General features: G+C 52.4%; 1 pseudogene; it reads left to right on the top strand.

Annotated features, from left to right (window-relative positions):
- The first annotated feature begins 3,035 nt into the window (after positions 1 to 3,035).
- LOC103256950 lies at positions 3,036 to 3,763 on the top strand (annotated as a pseudogene).
- Positions 3,764 to 6,368: the final 2,605 nt, after the last annotated feature.

The following is a 6,368-nucleotide window of genomic DNA, read 5'->3' as shown; positions in this document are numbered from 1 at the left end:
CGCCTACGGTGTCTCTCCTGCCAATTCCCCAAAAGACAGGACCTTTCACCAAGGCCTGAAAGATACACGTTTTCATACCATCTACTAGGACAGGCAGAAAATCAAATGACAGTTAAGAAAAGGAGAAAGTGACTTTTACAAACGTCATGGACCAAACTTTCAGAGTGTAGATGTAAATACAGAATCGCTAAGTCAGACAGAAAGAGGCTCAGGGTCACGGAGGCCAGTGAAGGCCCAGCCTCAGTATAAGTGGAGCAGCCATCAACAACAGAGCTGAAGACATACTCAAACCAGCTCCACCATCCCATGGCCTGCAGGAAGATCCGAAAGTTGAGCACAAAGAGGAGAGCGTGTTCCAGGGGCAAGCGAACACAGAGCGCTCACGACTGAGACCCGTGAGATGAGGTTCCGGGATTCCAGCACAGACACACCGTTGCCAGCACGGCAGATCCCTGCCAGCCTCGTGGCTGCATGGAGTGTGGAGAGCATCTGTATCCTGCTGGCCCTGGATGTCCCTCATTGATGTCCAGAGGCAAAGGTGTGGGAGCCAAATCTCCACACCTGATGGAAACAAAGCACGAACCAAGAATATGGCGACGAAACACCCTCACGTAAAAGGAAACAGGCAGACAGTCTCAGGCATGGGAGGAATTGAAAACGGCACCAGGGCCCTGATGAAACAATAAGAGACCCTACACCGTTGCGTCTTAATTCTACGGAAGAAGCCAGGCAGGAAGAGGTGATGGGGGACGTGGCAGCGAGCCCCGGGTATGGTTGTGTGAGGCGACCCACATGCATTCCCAGGCATAAAGGTGTGCCCCAGGAAGTCCATCCTGCCCTCCCACTCTGACTCTCTGCATCTCCACGGGGAGAGGCATCCGAGCCACGACCCTGAAGACCCACGTGGTATTGAATGGGTTCGACAAAACCACAAGTGCGTGTTGACCTCCACCGCCTCCATGTGCAAGACGTTTTGCTGCTTTTCTTGCACACGTCTTTCTTTTCCGAGGCTTCTTTTCCTCTCCCTCCTTGTTTCTGCTGACATGATGGATGTTTCCTTTTCCCACATTTCTGCTGATCTGAACTGGGCTTCTGTTTTTATTTCTCCCCAGTGCTGCCTGTTAACCCTTTATCATGCATACTTCAGAAACGCCAACATCAGAGACGCTCCTCCCCCTCGCTAGTGCTCCCTCAGGCCGGTGTCTGCACCTCCTTTCGTGCGTGCAGTGTTCCAGCTCCTCCCTCTTCGAGCACCCCGATAGTCATGGTCGTGTCACCCTCCCATTCTTCAGGAATATCATGTTTACATAACTTAAAACAACCCTCATGAGTCCTTCATAATGGCACATGCAAACAAAAAATAAAAAACTCAATCTCCCTGTTGAAAATCAGGAACAAGACCTCCCTCAACACCCAACTTTTGAAAGGACCGTTTCTCTTAGAAAACCGGCAAGTTCTCTCTGTGTTTCTTTAAATGTACACAAACCTTTAGAAAGCCTCAATCTCTGTCCTTCCTTCTCGGCTTTCTGCCCTCCCTCCTTACTAGTCCTTCCTTCATTTCAGGCTTCCTTCCTCCTCGTCTTCTTCCCCACCGTCCCTCCTTCTTCTTTTTCCTCCTCCATGTTTCCTGCCTTTGCTCATCTCTGTTTCCTTCCCTCCCTCCCTCCTTCCTCCCCACTTCATCTTTGTTGTGGTTTTTGTTCACAGAGTTACAAGAACACCTAATTTTCATTTTCTCAGGTCTGGTCAGCTCTATCTGGGCTTTCGACAGGTGTTGGAACAAGGTGAACAGTGTTCAAGTGTTTTTCTTTTCCTGTCGTGTTTAAAGACGCTGCCTCTCTGGTTTCTGCAGGGCTGTTCCTGGAAGTCTGCTCTTGCCTTATCTTTGGTGCCACCTCTGTGGGCTTTTCTTTCTCCAGCCTCTTATATGATTTTCTCCTGGTCACTAGTTTTGAGAAATTTAATTATGTTGTGCTTTCATTGTTTGGGCGGGGGGTGGAGTCTCACTCTGTCACCCAGACTGGAGTGCAGTGGCCACTCCCGGCCACCGCAGCCTCGACCTGCTGGGCTCCGGCGATCCTTCCACCTCAGCCTTCCGAGTAGCCAGAATTACAGGCATGCACTACCACGCCCGGCTGATTTTTTGATTTATTGTAGAGATGAGGTCTTGCTGCCCAGGTGGGTCTCGAACTCGCGGGCTCAGGCAATCCACTCACCTCAGCCTCCCAAAGGCATGGGATTACATGCTGAGCCTCCGAGCCTGACTTGCTTTCATTGCTTTACTGGTTAAAGTTCATTGAACTTATTTTAACTGTGAATTTAACATTTTCAGGAGTACTGGAGAATGTAGGACTACATCTTTACATTTCTTATTCTCTTTTTTGATCTGCTGAATTCTACTGTCAGTGTATTAGACAGACAGTGTATTAGACAGACTGAAGTATTTATAGGTCACAGATACTATTTTTGGCTATGTTACTGGTTTTTCTCTTGGAATTATTCTAGATAGTTTCTCATGCCATCTTCATGGCTCGTGTGTTTTCAAAGGGATATGGAATGCCCCACGCATCCCCCCCAAGCCTCCCTCCCAGCATCCTCCACGGCATCTCGCCCATCAGAAGAAACATAACATGAACAGAACAGCAGGCACGGTCAGTGAACAACAGAAATCAGTGAAACGTCGAAGTTATTTTGTGGTTCTGATGTTTTATTGTCTGCAGCATACAATTAAGACCAAGCAGAGTGTGTGACATGCAAAGTCACTCCAAGACCTCGCTCCACCCTCCCGGCCCTGAATGGATCACCCAAGTTCAGACCCTCCCGGCCTGAAAAGCAGGACTGCAGAGAGTCAGGCACTCAGCCCTGAGTGCCCAGCAAAGGCAAGGAAGGATGTGAGGGGCAAGTGAGACACAGCTACCTAGGAAGAGAATTAGGAGGCAGTGGACGTCAACACGGCCTCACCTGGGAGCTGGCAGCTGAATCCAGCTTCGTTCCATCTGGAGAAACGGGCCCTCAGGTGTGCGGTGAGGTGAGTCATGAAGGACAGGTCCCAGAGTGGAATGACTGGGATCTGCAGGACCCACAAAGCACCACGTTCCGAGCCTCAGATCTTGCACTGGCAGCAAACGGGGCCGCAGCAGCTGGACTGGCAGCAGCAGGGCTTGCAGCAGCTGGACTGGCAGCAGGAGGACTGGCAGCAGCAGGGTTGGCAACAGCTGGACTGACAGCAGCCACAGCCGCCCTTGCAGCCCCCACAGGAGCTGCAGCCCCCACAGGAGCCACAGCCCCCCTTGGAGCCCCCACAGGAGCCACAGCCCCCTTTGCCACAGCCGGAGCAGGAACAGGCTGGCACACAGCAGCACACGGGCTTGCAGCAGCTGGACTGGCAGCAGCCACAAGAGCCACAGCCCCCCTTGGAGCCCCCACAGGAACCACAGCCCCCCTTGGAGCCCCCACAGGAGCCACAGCCCCCTTTGCCACCGCTGGAGCAGGAACAGGCCGGCACACAGCAGCACACGGGCTTGCAGCAGCAGACGGGCACACAGCAGCTGGAGCCACAGCCCCCACAGCCGGAGCCGCAGCCCCCACAGCCGGAGCCACAGCCCCCACAGCCGGAGCCACAGCCTCCAGAACAGCCACAGCAGCCCATGGTTCTGTTGGGTTGAGCGTGGAACGGGTAGAGGAGCAGGTGGAGAGGGAGGTGATCAAGTGTGGAGCCCCTTTCGTCTTCCTGCCCTTTTTATCCTGCCTGGATTTCTCCCCAGTAGGTCCCGTCTCCATGACTGTTTACAATACTTCCTGGAAGTGTTTATTTTTTTTACTGGATGTTGTTTCTCAGTGTATTGATCCACATTCCCTTGCTGTGTCTCACTGTGGCCACTTCCCACAGAGGGGATCCTCACCTTCACATGGTCACCTGCCTGTGATGGATGGAGGGCGGGCTTCCACCAAGACAATGTGGGCTGCTTCTCCCCATCTTGTTTTCCCACCTGTGCAACTAGATGTCCTTGCACTGCGAGCTCTGTGTCTGCCTGGGTTGTTTCTTCCTGACTTCTATCCATTTCATGGAGGACGACGTGAACACAGTTGCTCTGGCCTCATCCTGTGCCGACGCCTGGGCGGACCTTCATGATTTTACCCTCCGATTCTCAAGACGTGGCGGGTTTCTGACTGTCTTGGTCCTCCATGGACAGTGTCGCAGCGGTGAGAATCACGTGTGTTGATATCGTCGTGAGTTCAGGGATGCTGGGAGTATCTCTTTGTCTCGTTAATTTCTTTAGTTAGTTATTAGTGAGGGTGATCTTTTTACTCTATGACAAGTTGGCGTCTCAGCCTGTCATCCCGCGCCTTCCGGAGGCTGAGGTGAGTGGATTGCCTGAGCCCGCGGGTTCGAGACCCACCTGGGCAACTTGGTGAGACCTCATCTCTACAATAAATCAAAAAATCAGCCGGGCGTGGTGGCGCGCGCCTGTAATTCCGGCTACTCGGAAGGCTGAGGCGGAAGGATCGCCGGAGCCCTGCAGGTCGAGGCTGCGGTGGCCGGGAGCGGCTAAGGCACTCCAATCTGGGCGACAGAGTGAGACTCCTCCTCCTCAAAAAAAAAAAAGACAAGTTATCCTTTCTTTCAGTTGTATATGTTGTTTGAAAAGTTGCTTTTCTACGCAGGAAACACTTTCCTTGTGATCACGCAGTGCACTTTGTTTCACGCAGGTGTTCCTGAAAGAGAGTGGCTGAAGAGAAGCTCGAAGGAAGGAAGAAAAACTGAAAACAAGTGGAAAAGGGAGGAAAGAGGGAAGAATAGAAAGTAAAAAGAAAGGGAGAAGGTAGAAGAGAAAGGAAGGAAAAGGAAAGACAGAAGAAGAAAGGAGAGAACGAAAGAGGAAGAAAAGAAACCAGGACAGAAAGATGGAAGAATGGACAGAATGAAGGAGGGAAAGAAGGTGGAAAAAGTCAGAAAAGAGAGGAAGGAAGGGAGGCAGGAAACAAGCAGGGAGGGAAGCAAAGACAAGATGACCAAGGGAAGAAGGGAGGAAGCAGGGAGACGGGAAGGAGAGACCGAAAGGGGGAAGAGAGGAGGAGGGGGAGGTGAAAGGGAAGGAAAAGGACGGTGAGAAGAAAGGAAGGCAGGCAGGCCGGAGGGAAGAGTGGCAAACCACTCTGCGTTAACACAAAACGAGGAAGCAGACGTACAATTTGAAATGGTTGAGCTATCCAGCAGATTTGAAAGGTGACACGCTAACTCCAACATGGCCCACAGATGGCAGGGTAAAGTTCTCGAATCGGTTACGAAGGGACACTGGAGGCCTGAGGAAATAGCTAAACACGAGAGTCACTACAGAGAGCGCGAAACTTCAAGGCCAGGGAAAGCACAGAGGGGGCAGGACCACGAATCGTGGACAGGAAAGAAAGGCTTGAGCTGTTCAGAGTGTAGATGTAAATACAGAATCGCTAAGTCAGACAGAAAGAGGCTCAGGGTCACGGAGGCCAGTGAAGGCCCAGCCTCAGTATAAGTGGAGCAGCCATCAACAACAGAGCTGAAGACATACTCAAACCAGCTCCACCATCCCATGGCCTGAAGGAAGATCCGAAAGTTGAGCACAAAGAGGAGAGCGTGTTCCAGGGGGAAGCGAACACAGAGCGCTCACGACTGAGACCCGTGAGATGAGGTTTCGGGATTCCAGCACAGACACACCGTTCCCAGCACGGCAGATCCCTGCCAGCCTCGTGGCTGCATGGAGTGTGGAGAGCATCTGTATCCTGCTGGCCCCGGATGTCCCTCATGGATGTCCAGAGGCAAAGGTGTGGGAGCCCAATCTCCACACCTGATGGAAACAAAGCACGAACCAAGAATATGGCGACGAAACACCCTCACGTAAAAGGAAACAGGCAGACAGTCTCAGGCGTGGGAGGAATTGAAAACGGCACGTTGGGTCTTAATTCAACGGAAGAAGCCAGGCAGGAAGAGGTGATGGGGGACGTGGCAGCGAGCCCCGGGTATGGTTGTGTGAGGCGACCCTCATGCATTCCCAGGCATAAAGGTGTGCCCCAGGAAGTCCATCCTGCCCTCCCACTCTGACTCTCTGCATCTCCACGGGGAGAGGCGTCCGAGCCACGACCCTGAAGACCCACGTGCTGTTGAATGGGTCCGACAAAACCACAAGTCCGTGTTGACCTCCACCGCCTCCATGTGCAAGACGTTTTGCTGCTTTTCTTGCGCACGTCTTTCTTTTCCGAGGCTTCTTTTCCTCTCTCTCCTTGTTTCTGCTGACATGATGGATGTTTCCTTTTCCCACATTTCTGCTGATCTGAACTGGGCTTCTGTTTTTATTTCTCCCCAGTGCTGCCTGTTAACCCTTTAGCATGCGTAC

This window comes from Carlito syrichta, unplaced genomic scaffold (assembly GCF_000164805.1).
Source record: "Carlito syrichta isolate Samal-C Ts95f unplaced genomic scaffold, Tarsius_syrichta-2.0.1 Scaffold11192, whole genome shotgun sequence".
Taxonomy (NCBI): Eukaryota; Metazoa; Chordata; class Mammalia; order Primates; family Tarsiidae; genus Carlito; species Carlito syrichta.
This window is presented reverse-complemented; position numbering and strand designations above follow the sequence as displayed.